The sequence below is a fragment of the Nycticebus coucang genome, chromosome 1 (genome assembly GCF_027406575.1).
Source record: "Nycticebus coucang isolate mNycCou1 chromosome 1, mNycCou1.pri, whole genome shotgun sequence".
Lineage (NCBI taxonomy): Eukaryota > Metazoa > Chordata > Mammalia > Primates > Lorisidae > Nycticebus > Nycticebus coucang.
The window spans coordinates 65,985,388-66,004,215 of NC_069780.1; the positions used below are offsets into that span (position 1 = coordinate 65,985,388).

General features: G+C 42.1%; 1 protein-coding gene across 3 annotated transcripts in view; it reads right to left on the reverse strand.

Moving 5' to 3' along the window:
- Positions 1-18,828, reverse strand: part of MAML3 (mastermind like transcriptional coactivator 3) — a 454,513-nt gene that overhangs the window by 262,632 nt on the left and 173,053 nt on the right. The window lies entirely within an intron of this gene.

An 18,828-nucleotide genomic window follows, 5' to 3' on the forward strand; every position in this document is an offset into this window, starting at 1 on the left:
CAAGTGGTGGGGACTACAAGTATATGCCCCTATGTCCAGCTCCAGTGAGGTTCTTAGAAGAACACAAAAGCAAGGAAGGCACAGCTCACAGGGCAGGGGGAAGGGAGGACACTGGTGAAGATATACCTGACCGAGGAATGTAATTAACTTGCAGAAAAACATTTACCTCATACCTATACTCATGTCTTTTCCATCAGCAAAAGTCAAAGCCAAGCAAAGAACAAGCCACCAGCATTCACCCACCACCCCAAACACAAATGATTCTGGCAGTGTAGTCCACGTGAAAAATACTGCTCGAAACAAACCAGGAAAAAAAATTCCTTCCTATCAAGTCTTCCTGCTTGCTTTCATCATATTCACTGCTGTATCTTTTGCAATGGGTATCACGTGTACCTATTAACTCTTCAATAATAAATATATCTTTTAAAGCCTTCCTACTTTTTTAGCTTTTAAAATTCATTTTTTCCTGAGCTCCCCATTCATGACAAGCACTTGAAGTTATAACGCATGCAGAACACAGCACAGCGTACCCCCTACCATTCTCCAGATGTTAGGAACTTGAAACATGCAAGGATTTTTCATGTTAGAAAAATGGTGGAAGTCAGCTCATCAAAAGTAAAACAGGCAGAATATGTCCCTGCCTTTGCCTTTCCTAAGATGCATTTAAATTCACAAGGTTCATCTCTAGTTTGACAGGATTATTAATAGGCTGGGCTCGCCACTCATGTAGATGAATATGTTAGCCACGGGAAAGCCTTCCACTATCTTGCATGTTTCTCCCCGACGCCTGATGACTACCAGCTAATCTGCACATTAACCAGAGATTTGGCCGATGATCAGTTTCTAGCAAAGTAAAAGTGGTAACATAATTTTCTCTAAACTGGAGTCCATTTTTTTTTTTCAGCAGAAAATGTTTACATCAACCAGAAGTATTTGGTTAACAGGCTTTCAAGGGAACAAAAATACCCATCATGAAAGAAAAAGTGTTCACAATACCGTATCTTCTTGAATGATTGCAACAGAGACCTCTTGACGTCCCACTAATCAACTACACTGGCCCTGCTGGATGTAAGTGGGAGCTGCATCAAGACATTTAAAAAGAGGCATAAAGAATGAAGGTCTATTTGAAGGGTTGATATAAAGACACGAACACAGATACACATGTAGACAGAGACATATCCCGGTAAACAAACGAGTATTTATACCATTTTTAACAATTGTGGATAAATCTAATTATGCTTAAATTAAGATCAAAACAAAAAAGTCCTAATAGTCTCTATCAGAAGAAGTAAAACCAAGTGGCAACGGGGGAAAAGAGCCGCTCTTTCTTCTCTGAGGTGCACTTGACAGGTATCTGGGAATTCCTCACTGCTGAGTAAGAAGTGAAAGAGAAGGTGATGAAAAAAAGGAGACAGTTAGAGACATTCAGCAAAGGCAGTCACCTCTGCAAAACTCACTGCTCTTCCCTGAGGTCACCATTCTGCCTCTTCAGTGGTGCCCTTCCTGTGGGCAGCACTTGGGAAACAGGAAATAGAAGAGGGAGTGACAATCAAGATGTCACTAAAATATAATTTTTCCTATTTGCCTGCCTAGAGTACATTCCTTTTTAAAAATAATGTGAACATAATATTAAGTTGGTTTTCTTTTTAAGGGACACACACACCTCTCTCTCTCATTCCTTCTCTCTCTAGTCTTCCTCCTGGTGGTTTCCCAGATGAGAACAGCCATCCTGAGGCTGTGTACATCAGGCAACGAGTGAGCCAGCCTCTCCTACCGCCAGGCCTGAAGAGTTCTTGAGGGCATCTAAAACGGAAAGCTTTTAGCAAAACACAGATGCAAGCAAATCACAAAATCATAGTGTCTGTAGAACTGGATTCTGGTTGGCACGGGTTTGGAGTTGATTTTCTCAAACACCTGGGCAAAAGGGGAAGCAGCCTCCATGCCTCGTGGTTAGTCCCGTGCTGCATTCTGATCACTTCTTATTGTTTTCCTGCCATACTTGTGTTTAAATTCAACCTCCATTTCCCAACAGACACCTCAGAGACATATGCCCCAGCCTCTACAGGAATTCTTTTTTTTTTTTTTTTTTTATGTCTTTCTATAATTTTTAATGGATGCTCTCTCTCCATTCTCCTGTGGTAGGTTTCTTATCATGGCCAGGGAGGGAGAAAGTGACTAATGAAAGGGAAGCACATAGTAAGTTGATGGGCAAGGAGGCTGTCCATCAGAGGCACTGAAGGCAGCCCAGGCCCTCAGCGCACAGGTGTAACATCAGAGAAGACTCAGCCAATCAGACTCCTCCCTAGCAGGTGGGCGGGGCATTTCGCCTCCATAGGACCTCTGGGTTGCCTTACGGTGTCTCTGCTGCCTTAAGGATGGGTGAAGCAGAGACAGAAGCCCATACTGGGTTTAAGTCCAACAACACTCAGGACTCAATCTGACCTCCATCACTCAGCTGTTTTAGCTCAGTGCCTCAGTTTTGCCTTTGGTCAAGAAGGCTACTAATCTCCATGGGAAAGTCCATTCCAAAAAGTGGATTTTTAAGTAGCAGTCAAAACCATTCTTATAGTGATGATAGTTTGATATTTTCATGGTGCTTATTATGGGGAGGATATTCCTCTAAGTGCTGTATCTGTATTAATTTACTTAATCCTCACCAACTAAGTCGTTGGGTTCTATTACCCCCATTTTGCAGATGAGGACATTAAGACACAGAGAGGTCAAGTACTCTGCCGCCTTGAGAGGTGGGGGGGGCCCCAAATCCTTCAACGCCACTCCAGAAGCCAGCTCTTAACTTCTACTCTAACCAGGGTGCTGGAACCAGGAGCATGAGCCAAACGCTTGTGTGGGTTAAAGTTGTCCTTTATTACCAAGATTCAGAATCCAAGAAGACAGGGACATCATTCTCCCAGAGTTCTTACACTCTCCCCAGACGTTCCTATCTTCCGCTATACATCATCCAGCCCTCTAATCTCTAGCTGAAGGACTCAGTGTTTGCTACTTTCCCAGGCTGTACATCTGGTGTTTTTTCTTCAGCCCAGGGTCGTGATGGCCTTCATGGTGTCCAGGGGAGGACTGGCTGGACGTGACTGTCTGATAATGACTTAGATCATTAAGTAACTTTTACAGCTAAAGACTGGGAGTTGGGGGTGGGGAGTGGGGTGGGGGGATGGGGGGCATGAGGCTGTTTTTTCTCTTACACTACCTCTCAGTAAGGACTTTTTAAAAATAAAAACAACTTTTTAAATGCCTTCATTTACACATACTTTAGTGGTGGTGGTTGCGAGGAGTAGGGAAAGCAAATCCCTCTGTCGAAGATGTCGGGAGAATAGAGGAAACTGCTCATCCTTTCCTCCTACCAGCATTTACCAGTTCCAAGGAAGCAAGTGGACTGCACGCAGCCCCTCACCTGCCTGGTGGAAGCACTCAAGTGACTACAAACCATACTCAACAGAAAACAGGAGCATAGCAAGAGAAACAGGAGGAGAGGGTAACTGGCCACCAGTAGCTGGGGTGGGGAGGAAGGTGTAAGGAGAACTCTGCTGAGTGTGAGCCCGGCACTGACCATGATGACCAAGGGCCTGACCTGCAGAGTGTGGGGCAGGGAAGGTTGGCAGTCCCCTGCTCCCCCTTCCAGACCCCCTTCTGCATACCAGATAACCTGTGTCAACTGGAGACTTACATACATCCCCCCAACCCCACCCTTGCCACAGGCCAGATAGCTTGGTAGACAGATGATAGACAGGGGAGAGACACAGAGAGAGATTGGTTTAAAATATTAAAAACCGAAACAATCACTTACCACTTTCCTGTTCTTTTGCTTCCCTACATTTTTGCATCAGAAAATTATACTTGGAAAATTAAACACACACAGAGTATTTCCTTTCAGCACATTCTTTTGTCAAGAGGCTTTATAAGCATGAATTTCCACATTTGCTGGTTTACAACAAAGTTTTCATTTGGGTATTAAAATGTAGACATATGAAAAGCTCCCTGACACCACCTCTCCTGACAATGGTTAACATTTATATAAAGGAATTCGCAATACAGACTTTATGTTAATAATCTTTAATCTGTACATCTTGCATTTCAACTTAACCTCTCTTATAGGATTCCCCTTCAAATATTTATAGGGCCTAGTATAGATGGGAAAAGTATGTTCTACATAAATACGTTCATCCCTGACAATCTCCCTGACCTTGCTGCCACCATTAGGGTTGGGAGCCATGACAACACCGGCCATTCTGTACCACTGACTAGCAAAGAAGTATTTCCAAAGTGAAGCAATTGACCCACTGTATGCATGCTAGGTAACATATTGGAATTTCTAAAATTTTGCTATAAATAAAAAGGCACCAGGTTTTAGATCTTGATCTTCCACTAACATCTGACCCTAGGCAACATTCCAAGCATTTGATGAAGATTTACTGCATGTGATGTCAATAGGTTATGAAATATAGAGTCCCTGCCTTCCAGTGGCTTACTATTTAGTGAAAGAAACAGCTGTGTAAATCCTAACCACAATCACAGCAAAATGCAACTATTAGAGAAACTAATGACAAGTTGTCTGCAAGTGTTGCAGAAATGCAAAGAATCAACAATTAAATTGAATTAGAAGAATGAGAGCAGGCTTCATGAACAATACAGCATTTGAGCTGGGCTTTGAATGAAATTAGTTGAATTTGGTAAGTAGAGAAGGTAAGGAAGAAAGAACTTGAGCAAAGCTGGAAGTAGGAAGTGCCTGCAGCACACAAAGGCAGGAGAGGAGCCAGGGGCACTGATGCACAGTTTGCAAAGGAGTGCGGTGACAGGAATGGATATAGTAGCTCTCAAATCAGGGTGGAGGCTCTGACATCATGGTAGAAACTCTGGACTTACTGTGCAGGCAACGCACATCCACTCAGGGTCTTAAACGGAAAGTGGAGCACTGGTTTTAAAAATGGACCAGAGACTCAAGAATTAGTAGGCAGAAGGGAGGTTAGGAGGATGCCCAAGCGGTGTAGATGACAGATGATGAGGGAAGTCATTTAATTTCAGGACCCTGGCATCATTTCCTTTTCTCCAAATGAGGGAACAAGATTGGTCATAGAACCAATGAGCCTAAATATCTTGAGACAGACTTAGGGTTCTTCTACGTTCTAATTACACCTGGTATGTAATCTCATTATAGCAACCTCCACGGGATTTTCATAGTCACTTCCATGTTCGTCTCCTTACTTTCAGAAGTGTCTTATGAACAGAGCCTGTGACTTTTCATAGTGATTCCCTAACAGTGCCCGGCAAATGGCAGTCATTCAAACATTCACATCATTCTACTCTATTATTCTCAATTTCCAGGTAAGAACACGAAACCTGGGCTGGGCACAGTGGCTCACACCTGTTATCCTAGAACTCTGGGAGGCTGAGACAGGTGGATCGCCTGAGTTTGGGAGTTTGACACCAGCTTGAGCACAAAAGAGACCCCATCTGTACTAAAAAAAAAAAAAAAAAAATAGAAAAATTAGCTGGGCATTGTGGTGGATGCCTGTAGTTCCACCTACCTGGGATGCTGAAGTAGGAGGATCGCTTGAGCCCAAGAATTTGAGGTTAGCTATGGCACTCTACCAGTGTGAGACCGGTAGACTGTCTCAAAGCAAAACAACATGAAATCTTCCATAATCACAGATGAGAAAATGAAAATCTAAATTTCAAGTCTCTACTATTAACTAGAAACTGTCATACAGATTTTAAGGAAGGCTTAGGATGTTGTATGTGTCTAACTTTTAAGGACCTAGGGATTACTTTTGTAATATCTTCATATACTAGTTTTTCTTTCTTGTTCTTAAGAAGTAGAACCACCAACTTCCAACCCCTTTGAATTCTCTCCTCTAGTCACTAACTCGTACCCTCTGACTCACCTAAACAGCATTGGTCTCTCTCAATCAACTACCATTCCTGTGACTCTGAACTGACTTACTGCAAATGTCCAAAGGATTCTCTTCATCTCTAGATCCACAGATTCTAATTTCAAACATCTACTTCCCTCATCTTCTTGAATACACACCAGGTATAACTATATTAATGATGCTGGTATCTAAACAAAGGTAACAGAACTGAGAGAATAAACCCTCAGTGGTCACAAATCCCCAAATTCAGAAATACAATAGCATATAACTTGCCTTGTGCTTCACACTATAAATATAACTGAAAAGGTAAGGGATCTCTCTGACCCCTAATGACTTACTTCTTTTTTTAATTAAATCATAGCTGTGTACATTAATGCAATCATGGGGTACCATGCGCTGGTTAATGACTTACTTCTTAAAGAGTGATTTTTCCAGTAGTTGGATTTTTGTCTGAAATAATTTTTAAAGTTTTTTCTTACTTCCATGTGGTAAATTCATTCATGGCCATGACCCAACCACCCTTTAATCTGCTCAATGCTCTAGTTAAGTAAAATTACTCCTGCATCTTCTTCATTTCCATCTCTAATTCCAGTGCTTGATTTTCTTTGGGGAGCCATTTCTCATGAAGTTGCTTTTTTTTTTAATCACACTATGAAATTACTTGGAATTACTTAAATAATGAGAGCTTGGGATGAGCAGCAGTAAGCTTGGCTCACTCACAAAGTGAACCCACTTACTCTCATAACCCACTGCAGCTTGTAAATTCAAGATTCAAATGTATACCTTGGCAAAACTACAAATTTCTTTCTACCTCACACTTTTGGGATTCCTTTCAATAGATAGAATATTAAATCTGCAAATACCCGTATCTATTAAAGAACCAAATAAATGTCCTGCGCAGTTGGGAGACGATACTAAGGTTTATTACAAAAATACAGTAGAACCTCCATAGCTGACCCGCTCCCTACATTGACACCTCTTTATGTTGACCTAATGTTCATAGACCAGACATGCACCACATGTACGTATCAGTACAGTAGACCTAGGTCCTTTTGCTGACCACCTCTGTATGTTGACCAGTTAGTTACAGTCTCCAGGGCTGTCAACTTACAGAGGTTCTACTATCTATCCAGTCCACTGCTCGAAGTTTTTAAAGCTCAACTTTGAAAGAACCACTAAAACCAGTTCACAATCCTCATCAGAAAGCAGCTGCCATCATTTTACAGTTGCATTTTGGTTTTGACCCAAGGACATATCACTCCTTATGGTCATCAAACCACCTTAGCCACCAGACCTGGCTGCTTCTGCTTTTTCACTTTCTACAAAAGTCAAGTCCACTAAAACAGTTGCCACCAAATAACGGTAATAGCAAAAAATGTGCTAAAATGTGGGAACTTTGGGGGAAGATGGAAATGTTCACATGTTGATGCTTACACAAATATATACACTTATCTAAACTCACAGAAGTATACACTGGAAATCAGTGAATTTTATTTTATGTAAATATCTGAATAAAAATTTTTTTAGAGTGTGAATTCTGAAGAAAATTTTTAAAGAGTAATTGTCAGTAGCTTAAGTATGCAAATAAATATATAAAGTTCTGACAACTCTAAAGGAACAACACACATTTGAATTGTTTACAGAATTATGCGGAGATACATGAATACACAATAAAATATGGACAGAGACTAGTTTACCTAGAATATGCCCCCCAAATACCAGATATTTCATTTTTCTGTTCCAGATGAATATACCCTGGATTCCCTATCAGTAGGACTGTGCTTCTGGTGAGTTCAGCGAGCCATTTACATTTTATCCTGGATTTGTGACCACTGATATTCATCTTTTAGATGGTTAGTTAGAAAAAGAGTCTAGTGTGTGGCCATGTGCCAAGCTACTTGGCTCATTCAGCATTTCATTCTTAACATTACTGTAATCATGCAATGGCCAATTAAGTTGACTGACCTAGTTTATAAGGCCAGAACATGGGTCACTAATACTAGACTTTTTTTAAAAAAGAGTTCTCCCAGACCAGCAGGATTTCCCTCACCAAGTCATCTCAAACCTCAAGAGCCTTATTTAGGCCTTATTGCATGAATAGAAATGGCTGGCTGGGCTCACTTTCTATACCTCAGTCCAGTGCTTTGGTCACATCCAGGCCAAACTCAAAACAGTGCTGAATTTATTGGCAAATGTTAAAATACCGGAAACTCCTTGTTGATTTGTTTAGGCAGGTCTAAATGGCAAAGGTTAAGTGTAATGAGTCTGTGTTCTGGGCTACTGACTCTTGGAAACCACTTTGTTCCTGGAACAATTATTACTGGAACACAGCCTGGACATCTCCCACTCATGGAGTTGTATTTTCAAATCGGACCCCAGTCAAGACATTGCTGGGTCACAGGATGAATAAACTCTCCTGTAATAGTCCTGATAGACCATCAGCATATATGAACATCACAAGTTCACACCTGCAATCAAAATCACTAACTCTCAACACAACATACCACAACACAATACATCTTGGAGGATGGGATTCTGGCACAATTGTCTTTCCCTTATGGACAAAGAATGGTAAAAACCATTTGTTTTCAATCCAAAGTACTTTGATAAATCTTTCTGAAGCAACAAAAACAGCTGTGTCATGCAGAGATGATAGAATTACCTTTTACCATTTCATCAGAACAAAAACCTCCAAGAAAGGTAAAATTCTTCATTTTCCCATCTAACCATATTCACAAGCCAATCTCTAAAGTCACATACATGTACGTAACATGGCTTTGGGCCTCTAGAAAATGCATGAATTCAAGATACAGTTGATGACTTAACGGCCTATAATATTCCTTTAAAAACAAACAAACCAATCAAGAAATCAATTTACTTTTACATTTAATTGAACTTAATAAGCACCTGTTATAGAAGTACTATGTTAAGTACTATTATAGGAGATTTTACAGAAGTATAAGGCACGTATCATCCCTTAATGAACTTACAGTTTCAGCAAGAAAGGCTGTATACACCTTAAACAACTAGCTGAGTGAACCTGAATGATGGCCTAAATTTTGCTGGGTCTCAGTTTACTTATTTGTAAAATGAAGGAGTCAGAATGAATGATTCTCGAGGCTTCTCTAGTCTCAAAGTCTTGAAACTTTTGATATCATATTTATGAGGCCTGCTTAGAAGACAATGCGAGACAGTATCCAATCAAGTCCAAATGCACCCTCTAAATAATCAGTAATAATCAATACAAAAGGAGGTCAGAGGAGAGAGATATAATTTGGGGGTGGCAAAAGTTTTCTGGAAAAAGAAACTTCATCTTGGACTTGAAGGATGGGTAGAATTTGGAGGGGATGGGGGATCACTGGTCACCGAGAATGTACAGGGTAGTAAAGTTCTTAAACAGAAGTAGAGAAGATGAGGAACTTGTATTTGTCTCTGTGGATAAAGGGATTGTATGTTTTCAAGTGGTGGGTGAAAACAGGGGAAGTGATATGAAGGCTTGGTGACATGATCCTATTAACCTGTAAGTCAGATCACACCACTCCCTTCTCAAACCACCCAGCAGCATCCCCTCTTGCAGATAAAAGCCAAGCCCTTGCAATGGCCTGCAATGCTCTGTATCACTGGCTCCTCCCTCAGTATTAACTCTCACCCCTCCTTCTGGCTTCTCTCCCATACCAGCCTCCTCACTGTTCCTCAAACTCAAGTTTCTGCACGTGCTTCTCCTCTGCTCGGACTGCTCTTCCTTCCAGGTATCTCCACATCTGGCTACTCCTTCCCATATTTGCTCAAATGTCACTTTCCTTGTGAAGCCCTCCCTATGGCCAAATGTAAAATCACAGCCCAACCTTTCCACATACACCCCTCCCGCATATGCCTTCCGCTCTCCCTTCCCCGCTTTACTTTTTCTTTTCTTTTTTCCTTTTTTGGAGACAGCATCTCACTTTGTCACCCTTTTTAGAGTGCCATGGCATCATAGCTCACAGCAACCTCCAACTCTTGGGATCAAGCAATTCTCTTGCCTCAGCCTCCTGAGTAGTTGGGACTAAGGTGCCTGCCACAACACCCTATTTTTATTTTTTATTTATTTATTTTTTAACACCCTATTTTTAGAGACAGGGTCTCGCTCTTCCTCAGGCTGGTCTTAAACCTGTGAGCTCAGGCAATCCACCCACCTCGGCCTCCCAGAGTGCTGGAATTACAGGCGTGAGCCACTGTGCCTGGCCCACCTGCTTTGCTTTTTCTGTAACATCTACCATGTTCTACTACACTCTACCATTTGTTTATTTTGTAAAATGTCTGTCTCCATCAGTTGCCCCCTATCTCCGGGGAGAATATAAATGCCAGGAGGGCAGGGAGCTTTGCTTCATTCACTGTGGTAGTTCCAGAGCCTAGAACCGTGTCTGGCACAGAATAGGGGCCCAGGAACCATATGCATGAATATGATGAAAAGGGGCCACTCAAGCTCCCAGGCTGAACTGCAAGGGAGAGAGCTTAGAGGTTACAGTGTGTAGGGTTATGAAAGTTTGAACTAAGGGAAAGCAATGGGCAGAGGAAAAAAGGACTGACTAGGAGAGTCTACCTCAAATAGTACCAACCATTCCTGCTGGGTAGTGGGGAGGGGAAGAAAATAAAGAAGTAATAAGCAAAAGGCACTGTTAATTTATTCAATATTCAGGCCTGGATTTTTATTTATTAATTTTTTTTTTTTTTTTTGAGACAGAATCTCAAGCTGTCGCCCTAGGTAGAGTACTGTGGCATCATAGCTCACAGCAACCTCAAACACTTGGGCTTAAGTGATTCTCTTGCCTCAGTCTCCAGAGTTGCTGGGACTACAGGTGCTGGCCACAATGCCTGGCTATTTTTTGGTTGTAGTTGCCATTGTTGTTTGACAGGCCCGGGCTGGCTTCGAACCTGCCAGCTCCGATGTATGTGGCTGGCGCCCTAGCTGCTGAGCTACAGGCACCGAGCCTCAGGCCAGTATTAAAGGAAAGATGTTCACCATGGGAATTAGGAGAATGCGCAAGGGCAAAAGAGGAACAGAAAATGTACTGAAAATAAAATGAATCATATAGTTTTATAAACAAGTATTGGTCAGATTCAACTTCAGTTGTATCTAGACATAATTGATTGCTATTTTCTTCCTGCTTACATTTCTGAAGATGGCTAAAGGGAAACCAAAAAAGAAGGAAGTGGAAAATGTATAGCATGTCATGCTTTCCTTTTAAGGCAACTTCAGCCTGAATGGCCAAGCAAAGCCTCACACATTTCACAATTTGTTCTCTACCAGCTCTTAGGAACACAAAATAGAATACAGTCAGATCCTGTTCTTCTGTTTTTCTTTTATTTTTCCCCCTTCTTCTCTTCATTATGTTTTCTCCTCCCCCAATATAGTAATCAGTGCAGATAACAAGAAATCTTTCTAACATCAGCCTTGGTGTAACGAACATGTTGGAAATGGAAAAGAAAAAGAGTTTGTGAAGCAGTCTTTAATAGTCTGTGCAGATGTTAAGACTTTACTAGAGCCCTATCGAGAAAATACTGTATGTGTAAGGCCAATATCTTACTTATACATTTCTTGAGAAATTATGAAATCATGGTACCTTAACACCAGTCACCCAGTATTATTTGGAATCACATGCAATATCTTCAGGAGAAAAAAAAAGGCATATGGTCGTCTTTCCTGACTATTCAAGGAAATTTCAAGTATAGCTGAGAAGCTATATGTAGATGGTATCTGTGTACAACAATGAGCCCTAAAAGAGAGTCCTACATTTCTTCAGTTTTATTATTACCTCTTTAAAAAGAGGCAGACAATTGCTGAAGTTTACTTCTATATTTATCTTTCTGACTCTTAAATATATACCCTAAAGTAGCCCTAAATTAGTGGTTTTCAACTAGATGTGATTTTGAACTCTCATCCCCAGGGCCCATTTGGCAATGTCTGAAAATATTTTAATTGTCATAACCGTGGGGAGGGGGGGTGTTACATCTAGTAAGCAGAGGGCAAGGGCTGTGGTCTACATATTTGTGACCATCTAAATTCATGTGCTTAAACCTAATCACCAAGGGGATGATACCATGTGTTAGGAAGTGGGGCCTTTGGGAAGTGATTAGTTTCTGAGGGCAGAGCCCTTCTGATTGGAATTTATGCCCTTATAAAAGATGTCCCAGGGAGCTGCCTAGTCCCCTTCCCCAAGTGAGGACCCAGAGAGAAGGCAGCATCTACAAACCAGGAAACAGGCCCTCACCAGACACTGAATATTGATCTTGATCTTGGATGTCCCAGCTTCCAGAACTGCAGGAAATACATTTCTGTTGTTTATAAACTACCCAGTTGTGAGAGCAGCCTGAATGGGCTACTATTAGGGACACGACCAAACATCCTGTACTAACAGCACAGCCCCTGCCATGGAGGATCATCTAATATAAAATGTTGGTTAGTGCTGAGGGTGAGAAACTCTGCCCTGAATCATCTCTGATAGAGATTCCCAAAGTCTGATAAAGTAATAACCTTTTTAGTGCAAATGTGTCCTTCTCATAAGACTAAGGAGGAGAAGAGTGGGGCCCTGCAAATTGCATTGTTTAAAAATGCAATTAGACCTTGCTTTGGAATATTCTGCCCAAATTGGTAATGTTAATTAGGAACATTTAGATTCAATCTTCAGATAAGAATGAAAAGGATGCTCTATGCTCTTTTCTGTCCCTACACAGGAATTCAGGGAAATTCATCACAGAGTCAGGGAATACCAAAGCTGGAAGGACCACAGAAATCATCACGACTGACCCTGTCATTTTCCCACCGGGAAAGGAAGCAACACAGAGTGAGGGCCACAGACATGGCTCCAAGGCCCAGGGCTGCCCAGTTTCAGAGCTAGGATTAGAACTCACCCCATCCCTTAGGTCTATGCTCCTTCCACCTGAATCAGAAGTCTGTATGAAAAACGAAGCCTTAAACTTTACCTTAGAATTGAAAACAATGTAACCTAAACATTTGTACCCTCCTATTAATTTGAAATAGAAAAAAGAAAAATCGAGCCCAAAAAGATCACAAAGAAGACCTCAGACCAGTGGTTCTCAACCTTCCTAATGCCACGGCCCTTTAATACAGTTCCTGTGGGTCACGACCCACAGATTGAGAACCATTGCCTTAGACCAAAGTCTTCCCTCTTGATTTTAGCCTTAAAGGCAATGATCTAATGGGGAGATCTGTGGCTATTGGCTTTCTACACCCGGGAGTGACAAGCCTCAAGTAGAAGGAGTCTGCACCAGCTCTGGCTGCAGCCCAGTGAAGGCCCTGCCACCATCAGCCAGGCCTCTCCAGGAGACCTGTTAGAGTGAACAGAGAACGGCCTCAACAGGTGGCAAGTGAGTCTCAAGTGCCACTTCTCTCTGCAAGGAAAGTCCTACAAAAATAAAGATCTAGAAATGTTTCAAGAACGAGTGGAACAGCATGGCCTCTGTGCTTTCTCCTCCTAGGAGAGGGCAGCTGCACCCTCACTACACCTCCCAATGCCTTGGCAGACCTCCCAGCACCAACTGCATCAGAAGAAAGAAGGGGACACGTGGCTGCACTGGGAGCCCACAGCACTCGCTTCCCCCAGGGGCTCCAATCTGGGCCCTGGTGGGTCTCCTCTGGTTCCCTATTCCTATTCTGTCTTGGTAGCTCCCATTGACCCTCTTCTGAATGACATCCCCTCTGAGACCTTGCCAGTCAGCCTGCCCTTCCTGGCTGTCCGCAGAACCGGCTACCAAGCAGGAAGTGAATTTACCACTTCTCCATTTCCAGATGGCATCGAGACAAGTACAAATCCTCCTGTACATTCAAAGGGCTTTAGAACTAGTTGCTTTTAGAGAAAGTGATGAAATATAAGCAACAAACCTTCCCATGTGGTAGTAGTAAGTCACAATACCAATCACTGTTTATTAGGTGTCTTGTATATGTCTGGCTCTGTATTAGGTGCTATTTCTATATTATCTCAACAACCCTGCAGGAGAGGTATTTTTACTCCCATTTTAAGGGTGAGAAAACTAAGGATCGGAATGACTTAAGATCACAAAGTCTGTAAAGAAAATTTTAAAACATTTTGGTGTACGTTGCCTTTTTCCCCAAGATGCTATAAATGAGTCTAGACTGGTTGGGCAGATTGCTCCATCATGACGCTCATTCAAACATGTCTAGAGACAGAGCTCATCAATCCACCCCTCTGCAGGGACCACCACTTCCCTCCTCCTGTCTGGCCCTGCCTGCTGAACCCCTTCCATCTTACCCACAATTCTGCTCCCTAGTTGCTGCCTTCGCTCTCCCCAGGCCCAGGCACTAACAGCTGGGATAGTGGTGGCTATGGTTTGAATGCAGCCCCTCTGAACTTCAGGTGTGGCCAATGCAATGGCATTAAGAGGCGAGACCTTTAAGCAGTCATGAGGGATTCACCCTCTTTAATGGATTAAGGTGCTAATAAGGAGGCCTCCCTGCAGCATTCAGTTAGCTTGATCTTCTTTTTTGCCATGTGAGGACGCAGCAGTTTTTTTCCCTCCAGAGGATGTGTGACAGCAAGGCACCATCTGGGAAGCAGAGAGCAGCCCTCAACAGACATCTGAACCTGCTGGTGCCTTGATCTTAGACTTTCCAGCTCCAGAACTGTGAGAAGTACATTTCTCTTCTTTATAAATTACCTGGTCTTGAATGTTTTGTTTTGGCATTAGGAAGAGACTAAGACAGTAGCTCTCTGGAACAACCACCAGTAGTAAGTGGGAATATTCCAATGCCCTACCCAGGGTCTGGGTAGCATAGACAGAACCTTAGGGCCTGGCTGAGCATTGAACCCTGGTCTCCCTGGACCATGCTACTATCTCCTGGCTGGTCTGCCACACAGCTTCTGGCAAATGGTCCCTCACCCACTCATTTAGTATCCCGGAGAAGCTGAGCCCAGCCCTGACCCCCAGCTAGCTGTCTGGAGGTCCTGCTTCTGACCAGCCTCTTTAACCTAGAGCTAGAGCTCAGCTGGTAGGAGCGCTCACCTCATTTGGAAGGGCATTCTTGTCTTTGAGACCTCTATACCCACAGATATCAAGGACTGCATCCGCTCTGCCGGTTAAATGCCACCCTTCACCCTGATCCTTGAGAGAAACCCCACCCCCACCAGACACACCCTGCATATTCACGTCCCCTGGCCTTCACTGTAGCCTTATTTTGACTTGATTTTTGTCCTCATCTCTGAGGCTTGGAGAGAGTTTCTGGCTAGGACAGCACCCCTAGCCTCCATTCCTGGTTATGATCTAGGCTGATTCACTTCTTAGATAAGTTTTCAACATAGCAAAAATCTTAACACTTGGGCTAATTTAGAGACTGGCCATCCTTCAGATCCCAGTAATTTAGAAAGACTCACAGAGGTACATTTAGTGTAATGATAGAGGTGAATAAGTAGTCCACATCAAGTGTCCCAGACTCTTGGGGAAGTCATCCATTCAATGAATATTCACCAAGTATCTACTATGTGGTCAGCACTGATCATGGTATTTGGTGCTGTGGAACCAGCAGTGCACAAGACAGCTCAGGTTTCTCCTCTCAAGGAGCTCATATTCTAATGCAGAAAGGCCATAAATGAATAAACAGATAAAAACAAAATTCACTGTTGGTGGCAAGCCTAATGCAGAGAAATAAAACAGGGTAGTGTGATAAAGGGAGAATTGTGTGGTCCGGGAAAGCCCCCATCCATGTGACTTTGAGCTGAGGTCTGATGACAAGTGTTCAGCCATAATAAAATACCACGGACTGAGTTGCTTAGACAACAGCATTTATTTTCTTACAGTTCTAGAGTCTGGAAGTCCAAGATCAAGGTATTGGCAGGGTTGGGTTCTTCTGAGCCCTCCCTCCCCTCCTCCCAGAGGGCCGCCCTCTTACTGCCTCTCCACATGGCACCCTTCTGGGCACACACACCTCTGGTGTTACTTCCTTTTCCTTTAAGGACACCAGTCATTAGATTAGGGGCCCACTCTTACAGCCTCTTCAAAGATCTTATCTACAAATATGGTTACATTTCCAAGTACTAGGGGTTGGGACTTCAAAACTAAATAAATATTGTGGACACGAAGAGGATAAAACAGTTCAGCCCATGATAAATACTTTCAGATTTACAGTAAATAAATATTGTGGACACAAAGAGGATAAAACAGTTCAGCCCATGATAAATACTTTCAGATTTACAGTAAAGTTGCAAAGTTAATTCAGAAAATTCCCATAATCCCTGTACCCAATATCTCCTATTATTAATGACTTACATGTGGGTCATTGTGAAAGTTTTGAGATACACAAAAATTAAGAAACTTAAAATCCATGCAGATGGAAACACATGAAGCCCTCCCAGCAACACCAATAAGCTGAGCAAGTTGAAACTTGCACAGGTGAATAAGAAAGGATGCTGTTGACTGTGTTTCTTGGAAGTGAAATAATGGAAAATAACATAGTCTGTCTCAAGACTTTCGTAGTGATCTATGGTACGTTTTTCACTGATACATTATTATTAACTGATGAGCCAATACTGATACATTATTATTAACTAAAATCCATACTTTAATCAGATTTCCTTCATTTTACCTCGTGTCTTGCTCTGTTTCAGCATCCAACATACCACATTGCATTAGTCATTATGTTTCCTTAGGCTTCTCCTCTTGGCTATGACAGTTGCTAGGGCTTTCCTTGCTTTAGACAACCAGTTTGGAGAGGACCTACCAGCTCATACAATGTCTCTCAGGTGGGATTTATCTGATGTTTTTCTCATGGCTAGACTGGTGTTACGGATTTTCAGGAGGGAGACCACAGGGGTAAAGTGCCTTTCTCATCACATCATATCAAGGGTGCACCATATCAGTAGGGCTTGCCACCGCTGGTGTGAAGCTTCATCATCTGGCTGAGCTACTATCTGCCATTTTTCCTGACCGTGAAGTTACTCCTCTTTCCTCCCTTTGCTACTGTACCCTTCAGAAGGAAGTCACTATGAGCAGATCATATTTAAGGAGGGGAGAAATGTGCTTTACCTCCTGTATGGTGAAGTATCTACAAGAATTAGTTGGGTCTGGGTGTGGTGGCTCACGCCTGTAATCTTAGCACTATGTCAGGCTGAGGCAGGTGGAATGCTTGAACTCAGGAGTATGAGACCAGCCTGAGCAAGAGTGAAATCCCATCTCTACTAAAAATAGAAAAACTAGCTAGGCATTGTGGTGGGTGCCTGTAGCCCCAGCTACTCAGGAAGCTGAGGCAAGAAGATCATTTGAGCCCAAGAGTTTGAGGTTGCTATGAGCTATGATGATATAACACTCTACCCAGGGTGATAAAATGAGACACTTATCTCCAAACAAAACAAACAAATAAAAAGGAATTAGTTGATTCTCCTGTGTAATATCTTTCTCCCCGTTTATTTAATTGTTTATTAGTCCAGTATAGATTCAAGAATGTTTGCTTTATCCTCTGGCTTATAATCCAATACTACTTTATTTATTTGCTATGTGTTCAGCTCTGATCAATGGGTACATGCTTTTGATGTACCCTTATTAGTATGGGGTTTTGGGACATTATTTTTGAACATTATATTTTAGATTCTTCAGGGTCATCTTCCATATTTCATGCCCCAGCTCTACAATTAGCTCTATTTCTTCAAGAAGACATGGTTCCTTTTACTAGAGAATGACACTAAAAACCAAGATTTGAGTTCTACATGTGCTCACTCTTGCTGGGGTGCCATTTGTAGGCCTCCCAAGTGACAGACCAAGGGAACATATGCATGTACGTGTACTAACCTGCGTATATACACCTGTCTGTAAATGTTTATATATGTCTCCATCTGGATCTATGTCAAACTCAACATGAGTTCATACTGCTGTCCTCAACACAAACCCATCACCACACGGATCTTTCTAGTCTTCTCCACTTGCTTCACTGTGACTCCCCCGCCCCACTGCAGTAGTGAGAAACCTGTCTCCCAGGATCCATCATCTATTAATCCTTCAATTCCACTATGTGTTATAATGCTTTCAGAGTTGTTAACCTGCACTTCCCTTAGGAAAAACAAAAACCTATCAATTAGAGTACAGTGCTTACAGGCAGCTGCCTTTGCCTTCAGTTTTGAAGTCTCTGCTAATTTGCAAAGCTATGTGGGGCAGCACCTTTCTCCTCCCTTCAGTGAGGTTGTATTTTTGGTAGTTAGACTCTTTGTCACAATCTGCTTTCCTTCTCGGAAACCTCTGATCTCTTAAATGTTTTTTTAAAATTTGCATGCGTTAAAGTACACTCTTTGTGCTGTGAAATCCATGGGTTTTGACAAATGTAATGTCATGTATTCACCATCATAGTATCATACACAAAAGTTTCACCACCCCTAAGAAAAAAAAGCAAACACCCTATGCTTCACCTATTCAACCAACAACCCTCCCTTTCCTCCTAAATCCCTGGCGACCACTGATCTGTTTACTATCTCTATAGCTTTTCCTTTTACAGAATGTCATAAAAACACAATCATACAGCGCTATAACCTTTCACACCAGCTTGAACACTAATGTACAATAGAGAGGTATTGGTCAATGGGTTGAAGGTTGCTGAGTGAAAAATAAGTACAGAAGAGTGAATACAGGTTGAGTGTCTCTCATCCAAAATGCTTGGGACCAGAAGTGTTTTGGATTTGGGATTTTTTGGATTTTGGAAAATTTGCATCATACTTGCTAGAACTGACTATCCCAAATCCAAAAATTCCAAAATCCAAAATGCTCCAATGAGCACTTCTTTTGAGTGTCATGTCATCACTTTTCCAAAAGTTTCAGATTTTGGAGGATTTTGGATTTTCAAATTTGGGGTGATCAACCTGTATTAGATTTTGTAACATGGAAGACTATTATAAGAAAAAGGTGTGAAATATCATTTAGAAAGTGAAAAATCAAACACACCCGGGAAGAT